Below are 14732 nucleotides of genomic sequence, written 5' to 3'. Positions count from 1 at the left end.
CAAGTCAAGTCTCAAGTCTTTGAGGTGGAGTCCAAGTCAAGTCTTAAGTCTTTGAGGTGGAGTCCAAGTCAAGTCTCAAGTCTTTGAGGTGGAGTCCAAGTCAAGTCTTAAGTCTTTGAGGTGGAGTCCAAGTCAAGTCTCAAGTCTCAAAAATAATGATCACTCGGAACTCAATTTTTAAGTCATTTTTATTGGAAATTCAGTTTGAAGCAATCTTACAGCATGACTAGCTTGATTACTCTCCTTCAAAGTGCCCTTCAGAGGGTGATTTATACCATTTGGAACGCAGAGACAGTCACCACGAGAAAAAAAACTTGCTGTGTATTTTGAGCTATTGGAGTTGCCGTATTTTACTGTAGTTCTCAAGCAATGATGGGTAAAGTAGTCTTACAGTGAGCGCAGGCAGTAACAAAACCCCCTGTGAATAGATGCAAACTTGGATATTATATACATATGGTAGCTAATACTTGGGGGGACAGGGTGGGGGGGGGGCATGGAAACATTTGTACTTCTTGAAAATGGACAGCAAGCAAGCCTCTGACAGCTGTGTAACACTGCAGCTTCCCTTTGGATTAATTGATTGCTTTTCCAATCAAATGACACAAAGATTATCACAAGGTAATGAATGAATGAATGAATGAATGAATGATGAATGAATGAATGAATGCCTTTTATTGTCACTATACATATGTACAATGAAATTAAGAGCCACTCCTTTTTGTTCCGTGCAAACATATACATTCAATACACAAGAAGAATAAACAGATAATACACAGATAAATAAATAAGATAAATAAACAAAATAAATAAACAAGATATACAATATATGCAAGATATATGCACGATAGATAGATATTTGGGTGGATGGCGGAGGTACTATGAATTGCACAGTTTGAGACAATATATACATATGCTGTGGACTCAGTACATGTGTTTATTTATCATGGTAATAGCTTTTGGGAAGAAACTATTCTTAAATCTACTAGTCCTTGTTTTGATGCACCTGTAACGTCTCCCTGAGGGCAACAGATTGAACAGATCAAAGCCAGGGTGAGAACTGTCCTTAATGATAGTTTTTCCTCTGCTGAGGCAACGGGAAGTATAAATATCCATCAGGGAGGGGAGAGGGCAGCCAATGGTAAGACTTGGTAATATTTTTATTCTTTCTTGTTCATTTCTATAATAGCACTTTTCGAGTGGTTGATGAGCATGGATCTTCAGATGTGTCACGTGTGTATATGATAATGCTGTTTAGAGATGAATTGTTGTGATACAGTATTTGTTGCTTCAGCACATACTGATAAGGAATGAATGAATGAGGAATGAATAGAAAATGTGGTGTTTGATGCTGTCATGTGGAGTAGTAAAGAGAGAAGGTAATCGGGAACGTCTTTCACATATGTAGAAGATTATACAAAACAATTGCACACTTCTATCTCTTGTACTTCTCTCAGTATGTACATGCAACCTATTTACTCATTCTGGTACCACTCTCGCGTCCTGTTTACCAAATCAGCTCTAGGTTTGACTCTTTCCTTCTTCTTTTATTCCCAAGGCACCTGCATCCATCTCATTCTCATTCACTGCCAACGTTTGCCTGAGGATAGAAAAGACAAGACATTAATATGGATGACATGTCATAGCTTTTGAGCTATGCAAGATTTAAGCTTTTTGTACGAGATACAACTAACGACTAGTTTTCACAGCTAGCATGATTATAATTTAGATGTAACTAGTGACTGTGCAGAATTGTGTGCACTCAGCATTTACCAAACAAGGGCACATGTTAACAACACCTAGAGCTCTTTCCAAACCACATTGATCCAGCTGATGGATTGATTGTACAGGCCACATATGCTGACTCATACAGAGGAGTATTTGAACCTTTTTAGGAATGTTCCATGGGTTATCACTGAATAAAAATGTTATTACAAAATTAAATTATCACTAAATCCTAAGGTCAATCAATCAATCAAAATACATTTATATAGCACATTTAAAAACAGCAGTTGTTGACCAAAGTGCTGTACAAAAGTAGCCAACATATAATACAGTGCTGTGAAAAAGTATTGAATTATTGTTTTTTATGTATATCGTATACTAAATGGTTTTAGATCTTCAAACAGAATACAAAATAAAACAAAGGCAACCTGAGTAAACACACTATACAGTTTTTGTTTATTATTTTTTATTATTGAAGCAAAAAAAGTGATCCAACACCTATCACCCATGTGAAAAACTAATTGCCCCCTTAAATTTAAAATCTGGTTGTGCCACCTTTAGCAGCAATAACTGCAACCAAATGCTTCTGATAACTGGAGATCAGTCTTTCACTTACTACTAGGACTAGGATTTACTCATGTGCTTTGGATCATTGTCTTGCTGCGTAATCCAGTTGTTCTTGAGTTTCAACTTACGGACTGAAGACCAGACATTCTCTTTTAGGATTTTCTGAGAGCGCAAAATCCATCTTCCCTCAATTATTGCAAGTTGCTCCACCACCATGCTTGACTGTAGGTATGATGTTCTTTTTGTGGAATACTGTGTTTGGTTTACACCAGATATAACGGGACTCCTGTCTTCCAAACAGTTACACTTTCGATTCATCAATCCACAGAACATTCTCCCAGAAGGTATGAGGATCATCAAGGTGTGTTTTGGCAAAATTCAGACGAGCCTTAATGTTCTTCTGGGTTCTCGTCTCTCCTCCATGGATGCCATTTTTGCCCAGTGTCTTCCGGATAGTGGAGTCACGAACAGTGACCTTTATTGATGCAAGAGAGGCCTGTAGGTCTTTCGATGTTGTCCTTGGCTCTTTTGTGACATGCTGGATGAGTCGTTGCTGTGCTCTTGGAGGAATTTTAGAAGCTCTGCAACTTCTGGGAAGGTTCACTACTGTGCATAGCTTTTCTATTTGGAGATAACGGCTCTCACTGTGGTCCTTCGGAGCCCCAGAGTCTTTGAAATCGCTTTGTAACCCTTCCCAGACTGATGGAATTTCTTTCAATTTTGGTGTAGTGTGTTACTGGGTAAGACCTTTTAACCAACTTCATGCTGTTTTATTTAAGTGTTGATTTGATTGAACAGGGTTTGCAGTAATCAGGCCTGATTGCGTCCACTCCAGCTGAACCCCATTATGAATTAAATTTTCTAAATTTGGGGAACTAATAACTACAGGGGCAAATACATTTTCACAAAGGCCCAGTTGGTATTGGATGACTTTTTTGCTTCAGTAACCAACATTATCATTTAAAAACTGGATTTTTGTGTTTACTCAGCTTGCCTTTGTTTTATCTTGGATTTTGTTTTAATTTTTGAAACAATTTAGTATGAGATATACACAAAAACAGAAGAAATCAGGATGGGACAAATGCTTTCACAGCACTGTAAATAGTAAGAAAAATTATGATTAATAAAATAACACCAAAGAATGACACTACACAAAAAACATCAGAGATATAAACAAAATCTGAGAAATCAAGTGGTGCAAGCCTATGGAGATCCTTATATACAAACAATAAGACCTTAAATTGAATCCATTACATTTCACACACTTCTAATTATATACCTTTTATTTCTCGTATTTAGTGAATAATGTAGTTAGAAGTGAAACCAAAAGAAAAATCCATGCAAAATCCAGGAATTCCTTGGAATTATGTAGCAAAAAAGAGAGAAAATGCAAACATATTACATATACTAGCTTTATACCAGGGGCTGTAAACATGTTCTACTTGTTTAATCTTGTGTAATAGGTTTACAAGGTGAATTACCACCAAAAGGTTGTTTCTCTTCATTTGAAAAGCACATTTCCTTTAAATGTTTTTGAGTATTTACTGCACACCCATCTAATGATATGGAAAATGTTTTTTTGTTTGTTCTCAAAGTTGAACTCCTTTCACTCTGTGCAGCTCCAGCCATTAACTTCATCCCGCTTGAAGCGGTATCTTCATTGACATTTGCAGTATTGAAATATAAATTGTAGGTTTCATCTGCATATAAAACTTTTCAGAGCTGCCTGGCGCCATCCTTGATTTCTCTCTGTAATTTCGTTGCAGTCTGTTGAAAGATGTATCGCGCTCTTGTGCAGACTAATATAAGTTTTATAGCTGGGTATTATGGAAGCATAAAACATCGAGTGAAAATGCAAATTAGTTCAGGGCAGCTGAAGTAATAAGAAGCTTCGGGGTAACAAGAAAGTAGCACTTATAAAGAATTATAACGTGTAACATTTGATTTAGGTGCCCATGAATAGTAATGCAGGCTAATGAATTCATGCAAATGGCATCGTTGCTAACACGAGCAAAATGGATTATACATTGAGTTTTAGGATGAGGTCAATGGGAACATTTAATTAAGCTTAATGTTAACTCTAGTTCCTTTTACAATACTGACTATAAAAAGCGTAAGTCTTAATTAATATTTTAGCCTATATTGTTCCAGATTGGTTGCACTGCTATAAAGGAAGAGACCTGCTATACTGGGAATTGACTACAAATAAAAAAGGAAGGAAATGAGAGGAAATGCGTTTTTTAAATCTCTCTCAAAACTAATCATCATACTTCTTGTTTCAGGCCCTCTTTTTTTATATCTATTATATAATCATGCTGGTGGGCATATAAGCATTGTTTTGGAGCATTTGCTGAATTATTGTTCCTGCAGTGCTATGACAACAAAAGTATCCTAATTTTCCCTCTGAATCGTCTCTGTTTGCATAGCTGGAAACTCTAACATGTGTTCCAGGAGTGATGAGTGTCACCATGTACAGAATGAGGCACAGCAAATGTGTTACATGCTTTTTTATGTCCAGACCCGACTGTAGCTGTGCAGCCGTTAAGACATTCTCAGACCATGCCTGTTTCCTGTAAACTGTTTTCACATGGAAGGGAAGGATGAAATGCCTGAAGCCTGTCAATAGCTTTTAGCACACCCAGGGTGTGGGTTCAGCTGTGCTTTTTATGTCCAAGTGCTTTAATGCTCCAAACCCCCAATTACAACACCAGAGGCTCTACAGACAAATATTAGCTGCATGTAAAAAAAACCCCAAAAAACCCCCCTCTATTCAGAGATATTGGAATACACTGAAAGAAGTATCTCCCTGCTGCATTGAGAGGTTTTGAAACCATTTAAACACACACACACACACACACACACACACACACACACACACACACACACACACACACACACACACACATATATATATATATATATATATATATATATATATATATATATATATATATATATATATATATATATATATATATATACTGGTTACTGTGATGGGAGCACCTGGCACCCAGCTTATTCATGCATTTATCCAATCAGCCAATGATGTTGTGGAAGTGCAATCCATAATATTATGCAGTTAACCCTTTCTCACAGTACACTGAAATTCCATTCTGCCAGTGGGATGGAAGTTCACTTATCAGACATTTTCAATCAGTATAAACAAATCCATTATTTTAACGCTGCAAGTCTGTTATAAGATTAGTCAGGACACTGTTGGGTTTCTGTGTATAGAGTATGGTGACTGTGTTCCGCAGCTGGTGAGCAGGGCAATAGGAAAGGGGAGTTGTGTGAGCCCCCTGCTGGCCAAACAATTCACACCTCTCCACAATAACATTGGTACAGAGATAAAATAGACAGCACAACTAAACCTTTTTTCTTTTCTTTTTTTTTTTTTAATAGTAAAACACCATATACAACTGCCACAATATCTGCCACAATAAAAATCTAACATTTATGTAGCTATGTTATGTTAGTAGGCTAAGTTAAAAAAAAGAAGTACCTTGAAAAGCTTGAAAAACTTAAAACGTAAAAAATGGAAGTGTCAACTTCCATATGAGCCATTAACCACTACTGTGGTGTGTGACATCACAAATAAATTAAATGCTGAACTTGGGCACCTCAAATTTGGCATCTGGAAAAAAAGAGATGCTCCCATTTCCGAAACGGCTGATCTCCTAGGATTTACACACACAACAGTTACAACAGAAGAGACTTTAAACAGAAGGGTGCAAAAAATTTAAGACATCCAGTTCTGCAGGCAGAAACTGCTTTTGGATAAGAGAGGTCAGATGAGAATGACCGGACTGGTTCAAGATAAAAGGAATGCTGTGGTCACTCAAATAACAACTCTTTACAATCATAGTGAACAGAAAAGCATCTCGGACTGCATAGCATGCTGAACCTTGAGGAAGATGGACTACAAGAGCAGAAGACCACTTTGAGATCCACTCCTGTCAGCCAAGTAAAGGAATCTGAGGCTCCCCAAAAATGGACAGTTCATGATAGAATGTTCCAGCATGCAGCTGCCTGATTCGTATTTGTGCCGACTGAGGTCTGCAAAATAAGTTTGGTTAGTAGCCTCGTAATTAATCCCTTTGTGATTAAGCTGTCCAAGTCTTTATTCTAAACACAGTAATTTACCAGAAATGTGTGGGCTTCTAGCCAGCCTTTATATATTTATATGGGAATGGAATAAAAAGTACCGGATACAATCTTACAAAACACAACAAAGCAGCGTTTCTCATCTGGATATCTGATAATCTTATCTAGATACTGTAGACTTGGAAATAAGAACTGCTCCTGTAGTCATGAAAACTATTCTGTGCTCATCTCAGAACATTATGCTTATACTGAACATGCTGTCAATACATTACTTTACTTTATACATTACATCAATTACTTTAATTTATTACTTTACTCTTCTACACCCATATATTGTAATGGTTTATAATCCCACTTGCTCATATGAGGTCTAGATTGACAAGATATCTGTAAAGCCTCTTTGTGACTTTGTGCCTATTGTTAAATGCACTTTGCAAATACATTTTAATTGAAAAGCCCTGACAACCCAGATGCCTTCTGGATAGCATCTGTTTCTTTATTTTGTATTTCCATAATATATGTAGAATTATGTAGATTTGTCATGTGAATGTGCAGAATGCATCATAAGGCCTATTATCTGTCTTCTTTATTAGAGGGCTCACTGCTGTTATGCAAGAAACCTCTCTGCTCTTGAAGTCAGAACTTTGGTCTCGGGTAATAATCTGGACACAGTGGAGTATATAATCAACTCTGAAAACTTCAAAACACTTTTGTCTGCTTAGTTATTTTCACGCAGGACTGATCAAACAAACATATTGGACAGTAAGGAAATGCCAATCTGCCTACAACGCATGTGTTTGGATTGGGGGAGGAAACCCCCCAAGGCACAGGGAGAACATGCAAACTCCACACACACAGAGCAGAGGTGGGAATTGAACCCACAACCCTGGAGGGGCTAACTACTAAGCCACCACTTTGTGATACACTAATATTGGCACCTTGGTAAATATGACCAAAGAAGGCTGAGAAAAATGTATTGTTTATACTTTTGATCTTTTATTTTTTTTAAAAATCACAAAAATACTCTGCTCTGATGGATATCAAACATTTGCAAACACAATTCAAATATCAACAGACATTAAATGAAAACCTGACTGGCTCTGCCAGAAAGCTTAAAATGAGCCGTGACTGGATCTTCCAGCAGGACAAAGATCCAATATATATATTAATATCAACACAGGGGCCTGTTCCCCAACTTGAAACCCATAGAAAACCTGTGGGAAGAACTAAAGAAGAGAGTCCACCAGCGTGGACCTCGAAATTTGAAGGATCTGGCGAGATTCTGTATGGAGGAATGGTCTCAGATCCCTTGCCATGTATTCTCCTCATCAGGCATTATAGGAGAAAACTCAGAGCTGTAATCTTGGCAAAGGGAAGTATTGACTAAAAAGGTGCCAATAATTGTTGCACACCTATATTGAACAAAGATATTTTTTTTGATAAACCTGTGTTTTGTTTGCAATTGTTTGATATCATTGAGAGCAGAGTATTTTTGTGAATTTTTTTTAACAAAAGATCAAAAGCTTAAACAATAAAGACAATTTTTCACAGCGTTCACACCAAGGGTGTCAATATTAATGGATGGCACTGTATATCATACAATTCTGCACCAAATCCGCCATTTCCTGAACAGGTGTCTTACATTCATTGAGAAAAGGCTTTTACATGGCTGATCTCTGGACACTATGGAGTGGAGTATGACATAATCAGTGTAGTTTTCAGTGGCTTTCAGCCTTTATTCAAATATTCAACAACAATAACAATAATAATAATAATAATAAAGTTAATGATAAAAGTTACATTTGACTAGCCAGCAATTTTAAGGGAAACAAAAGACTTGTATAATTTTTTTTCGCTGTTTTATTGTGCACAAAAAAAGCACTAGTCACCAAAATAAATGTCACTGGCCTTGAGAAACCTTTACTTTTTTTTTCTCCTGTCACACAAAGCTACACTGTTTTTTTTTTATTGCTATCTCAAAAATAAGAAAGTTCTTTGCTCCCACCTAGACAGTTTCTTTTCATCTTGAACTCCTGGGAGGAATTAAAGCCCTTTACCTTCAGTGAAGGAGGTGCATTTGACGTCAGCCCTTGTAGTGTTGCTGCGCAGAGTAAGGTGACGTGAGTAGAGTGCAGATGCAGGTCTCTCTCTCTCCTTTCCCCTGCTGGCCAATCACAGGCAAACTTTGGGGGTCTGCATCTGGCAAGACTGGTGTGTGAACCGCATAGCAATCACCCTGCCATTGACTGTGAAGAATATGAATGAAGGTCGAGTGTCAGTCACTTGTTGGTGCACCTAAACTCACACCACTCTACCCTCGATGTAATGATGTCCATATTCTCGCTTTCAAAATATCAGTCAAGTATCTTGCTGCAATTTTACATACTGTGCTGCAAATAATCCACTGGGGATTGAGCAAGTGTCATTTTCCTTTCATTGATTAATAGCACACTGTCCCTGTTTGACAATTGCAGAAAGACGACATGTGAAAATGAGCTGCGATAGGTGTCTTGCTTTAGTGCTTTGCAGCAGTATGATGGGGTTGTAATAAGAGCTCTTTATCTGATTATAAAGTGTAGCAGAGACTGAAATAGAGCACAACTGCATGATTAGCCAGCTGCCCAAACAAAAAGTGTGGCAGGAACGGCACTTATGAATGCAGAGCACAGAGAGAGCTTTTTAATTTAGCATTGCGTACCTGGCCTCCTCTGACATTCTCTAATGGCAAGCTGACCTGCACCACCACAGAAGAAAGGAAAATAAAATATGAGCCAAGTAAGTGGATGACGAAGGATTTCATAATGAAAATGTCTGGGCTACGCATGTAACCCTATTCCCTGAGAACGGAACAAGACGTTGCGTGAGCTTTATGCTGTGGGACACACACCCTCGCGCGTGACTGTTATCTGAAGCTTGTGTAACATCATGCCTATTTATAAGCCTGCTGTGATCAGTTGACGTGGCAATCGAGCGCGTCGCGTGATATAAAAACGGCACCTGTGAACTGTGCCGTCAGCCTCTATTACCTGATGCAAAGATGCAATTCACAGGCTTGCCACAGGATGACAAAGCTATGCAACATCTTGTTCCTTTCTCAGGGAACAGGGTTACATGTGTAACCCAGACTTTCCCTTTCAAAGGGAACTCAGCGTTGCATGAGCTTTACGCTGTGGGAACCAGAATACCCACTCTGTCATACTGAGGTCATGGCCTCTTCAAAAGGTCCAAGCCTGAGAGTCACTGCAAGACACTCAAGCCCGGGGTGGAATGTATATCCAGGTTGTAATATCGAATTAATATGTGTGGCATATTCCATCCTGCCACAGCACATACATCCTGTAAGGTACCTCTTAGGACAAAGCCCTCGAGGAGGTGACCCAGCCAACACCCTCCCCTCAGCCCCCCCTCCTCGTGGAATGAGTCCTTATGCCCAGAGACGTAGCGAGACTGTACGCCTCATATGCGATAGAGATTGCTTTCACTATCCAATTTGAGATTCTCTGCTTTGATACAGCATCACCCTTACTGTCGCCGCCAAAGCAGACCAGCAGGTACTCCGACATACACCACTGGCCAAACTGGTGGACGTAAGTACAGAGAGCCCTTACTGGAATTAGGTGCAATTTCTCTTGTTCCGGTGTGAGGAATGGAGGAGGCCAGAAAGCCTACAACACCACTGGATGGGTAGCAGATGTAGGCACTTTAAGAATATAATCTGGCCTAGGATATAGGAAGACCTTGGCTAATCCAGGGGCAAAGTCAAGGCAGGACGGGGCAACAGAGAGAGTTTGTAGAACTCCTACTCACTTGCCAGATATTTGAACTTTCATGACAGCCAGTTCAGGTCATAGTGAAAGCCCGGGCTTTTAAAGATTTCTGTTTTTTTCTCTTATAATATGTATTGTTTACTCCATTTTTCTAGGGCAGCAATCAACCAACTATTAATAGTGCTATAAACAGGTATAAAGGAGACGCATCAATGCATGCATGTACACACGTATTTTGGCAGTGTTGTTCATTAGAACGTGACAGTGCACACAGCATGTGAAACAAATTCCAGTCACTGTATCCTTCCTTTCAGAACCGGTTTAGAGGACAATAGTGAGACCTAAATTTAAACATTTACACATGACAAAAGATGGCTTTGGAGGAAGTTGTTCTGATTATACATATCCGATTCTATTTTTGCAATGTGAGAATTTTCAGAAAGGAAAAATGACATGTTATCGTTAAACTCATAATTTCTAGGATACCTTGTGAATACCAAACTCTTTGTCCTATGACCCCTTCATTTGGCTACCAAAGAGCCTCAGTTAGCAGATTAATATGCCAAACAAAAAATAGAGCTTAATTACTCAGAAGAGAGTTAGTATGACTGCCATTAATGTCCATACTTTTGCATGACTTGACTTATCAAGTATGATGTGAGAGGAAAAGGTGACCTGCTAATGTCATCACCTGCATTCTGAAGACAGAAACATGGAGGTACAACTTCAAATCATATGTCCATGGAGCACTGGGATAAAAATAAATTAGTGCAGTGCTTAAGGCATGGAAACTGTTCTAAGCCAAAGGATACCCATGAGCTTAGCCTCTCTGTCTGCCTCTCAAACTTCAGTTATTTGCATGTGTTTAAACCTCCCGGAACCATTTATAATGCAGGTCACATCAATGTTCTCCATTCAGCAGTGTAGTGCTTTAAAGGGGTTTATTGTCTGTGTAGCACTTACTTACTTATTCCTTCAAGAATAAAAAAGTATACACTACCCAAAAAATGTTAGGGACTAGGTAACAAATGAGATTATGTTAAACAATAATTCAGTTTGCATAAGGTTGTGGCAGTATGATGGTATATAAAATATTCAGGGATATATCTAACTGTACTTTGCTATTATACTTACACATAATTTAAGGGGTTTTATACTTAATCAGAAAATTAAATGTTCTTTAACATGTTCTTTCACTTAGTCACATTAAAATCATTTTTTTACTCCTTAAATTTCATGTCTGTGAAGGAATGAAATACATCAATCAATTATGTTGATTACCGAAGTGCTTCATACCTCTTCTAACCACAGCCAGTCTCTGTGTTAGTTGTTACTATAAAAACGGCAACATGAATACATTAATATCAACCTGTGATTTGTGATTATTAGAGTTACCACACATTTAAGCATGGACATTTTGTATAGCTTTCACTATATAGGTATATGTTGTTTAGCTAAATATTATACATAGTTCCCATACTTACCCTTAGGTATATTGTCATGGTAGCACCAAAGAGGCTCAGAACTACACTACCCCTCAGCCCCAGCATGTCACATGTTACTATCACTCACACCTGTTTCCTGTTTCACCTTGATTAGCACTACTATTTAAGTTCTAGTTTTTCAGTGTTGCATTCTGATGTATTGCCATTCATTGCTGTGTGTGTATGCGCCACAGTATCATATGTTTTTGCCACATACCCACAGTATGCTTTATTTACTTTATTTAATAAATTCTCTGTGCTTGTATCTGCCTTCGACTCCCATTTGTGATATATATTTTCTGTACCTTTTTCCCGACCTCCTGAAGGCAATAAATAGAGCTGTGATATTTACACGTATAACATTAGAACATTTTAATTAAAATATTCTATTTTAAAAGAGCTTGCTTTTAAAAGATCATACCACACATTTTAATATTTGCCTTATTGTTTGCTAACCAAAATTTGTTTTATCTGTTTATCAAAAGCGCTGACTTTCTGTCTATTTACTCATGATTTTGCAAGTGCATTAGTCTAGCATTTAGCAACATCATCACAATATGCTTAGCCAATACCTTATTTTGTAGAGAATGAACAAAACAGTATATTCACAAAAAGTGAACCCAGGATCCATAAAAATAATCAGTTATTATAAAAACACAAAACTAATAATTGTCTTCATGTTACATGTGCAAGCTGTAAAGCTGATCAGCCACAAACAGCCCTGCTGAAAAAAACACACCAATAGAAACCCTCATAGAACTTCTAATGTTTTTAATGGTTATGATGGGAATTGTATTGGTTTTAATGGAAACGGCAATGGACCCTGTGGGTCTCTACTGGTAATTTGTTGCCTTCTGTTGGTGGCAGGTTATGTCTAGTGGATACCCTTAAGAAACAACAAACATTCTTAATACAACCTACTAGTAATGGAAACCATTTGGTAATGGTTTTAATGGTTAACAGCTGATTGTCTGTAATGGTGTTTGTAATGGAAACCATTGTTGCTGTGATAGAAGGCTTCACCAAAAGCAAGATATTGGATTTTGCAGTTATCAAATCATTTCACCCCAATTATTAAACTTGACTCTAGAAAAATAAACACTTTCTCATAAAAAAAAGATACACGTTTTCTGTTTAACAGTGTTTACATTAAGGCTATACTCATAGAACATGTGCTTATCACAGTTGCAGCACATGCAGCAGGGTGAGATTTCCTGCCAGCGGTGTCAGGCTTTTCCGCAGGCTTATCGAACGTGTTTAATTAGAGCTGGTGAATGTGGTTCACACCCTCTGAAAGCTCTAGCAGTGAAGAACTGACTATAAAGCCTGACACTGATTTGTAGCTTGCAGTTAAAACTGAGCTGAGATCAGCTGTAAAGGCGAACGTTCACACAGTGTAAAGGCGCTGGACATGCTGTCTCAGAACGTCCCAGTGTTGATGGATGACGGTTTACTCCACAGGGACCTGCTGTGGGTGTTGGCAGATTTTCACAGTATTGTTCTCCAAGCTGCGATCTCTCCGGTAGGAAGCCCCCGCCACACTTTTCCCAGAGCTTTCCATCAGGATGCAACCCCTACCATCCCCCATTCCCACCCACGTCCTCTGCAATCCACACCCCCTTTGCTGCTTTCACAGAACTTCCTATGCAACAGCCTTAGAGCTTAATTCTCCAGATGTTTCATTTGCTTACGCTTACAAAATCAAACTATCAAGGTGAATTTCACAGGGTAGAAATATTTTTGCCATATTTTTGTTTGTTTGCCATATTTAGCTACTGCACTGATTAAACAACCCAGCCCTATACTACTTTTACTTTTACTTGTTTTTTCCTTAAAGGAAAAAGTGTCAGTATAATTTACTTTTTCTTGAATTAAGACTCTAGACATGACAGGAAATCCGGTGGCAATTCTTTAACTACAATAAATCGTCTCCAAATAGACACAAATAGACTTTAACGTATCTGTAAATTAGCACCTGTAGGCTAATGATTAAACTGTGAAATGGACCATTGTACACTGAGGCTAGACAACAGCACTTGGTTGGAGTGTTGAGGAGCACGTTTTGTGGAGGAAACAGGATAAACAATGTCAGTGACTGTGGAATTTAGTGCCGTAGGAGCTGAGAACATGTTAAATGAGAGACCTCTGGGGAAAAAAAACTGCAGACCGAACAGTTAGGGATGCAAGAATCTGACAGTCCATCTGGACATGATCATAATCCCAAACTGCACTATCGTCACTTTAACTCTACCATGGTCTAAGACTGACCTACCAACTAAAGACTGAATAAAAGTATGACCTCACTCAACAAGTGCAATATTATTATTACATGACTATGTGCAATAACTGTATATATTTATTCACTTAGTACTGATACATTAGACCATTAAAAAACCCTGCATGTATCTGCTACCCACCGCTGCTATACTCTCTCTCTCTCTCTCTCTCTCTCTCTCTCTCTCTCTCTCTCTCTCTATATATATATATATATATATATATATATGTATACATACATATAGTGTTTGCAATAGTTTTATATCCATGAGAGCAGAGTATTTTTGTGAATTTATTTAAATAAAAAGTTCAAAAGGTTAAACAACAAAGACAATTTTTCACAGCCATCTTTGGTCATATTTACCCAGGGTGCCAATATTAGTGGAGGGCACTGTATTTGAATAGGTGAGTTATGTCCATAAAATAAATCTGTACTTAGGGAGTATGTGGTGCTTATTTTGTAGTTAAAGTGATCCCTGGTTAAAGAAAAGATGCCCAGGTACATAATAAGCTATAATGAGTAATCTTACAAACAATCTAACTGAAGGGCACCTGCTAATCTTTTATTGTCATATCCTGTTTGTAGCCCAGTCAGGGCATAAAGGCTCCTTGGGAAAACACACTTCCCTGCGTGCAAGGCATTTTCATGACATCTATAAACAGGGAAAGAGAGAGTGGAGGCCCTGGCAGTTGAGAGATAAGATAGAAAATTGTTAAAGGCTGGAAACTGCAGCATGACACGAGATTCAGTGCTTATTTAAAGCACTTGCGTAACGAAACTAATTACTTTAGTTGATTTGGGCTTTGCTGTCTC

The 14732-nt window shown here is 38.2% G+C and overlaps 1 long non-coding RNA gene across 1 annotated transcript; it reads right to left on the bottom strand.

Moving 5' to 3' along the window:
• Positions 1–655: 655 nt before the first annotated feature.
• On the bottom strand, positions 656–8635 carry LOC128635247 (uncharacterized). Its single transcript, XR_008398170.1, has 2 exons — positions 8451–8635; positions 656–1597 (listed from the first exon to the last, which is right to left on the bottom strand). It is a non-coding gene; the product is annotated as an uncharacterized LOC128635247 (long non-coding RNA).
• Positions 8636–14732: the final 6097 nt, after the last annotated feature.

This window comes from Ictalurus punctatus, chromosome 16 (genome assembly GCF_001660625.3).
Source record: "Ictalurus punctatus breed USDA103 chromosome 16, Coco_2.0, whole genome shotgun sequence".
NCBI lineage: Eukaryota > Metazoa > Chordata > Actinopteri > Siluriformes > Ictaluridae > Ictalurus > Ictalurus punctatus.
This window is presented reverse-complemented; position numbering and strand designations above follow the sequence as displayed.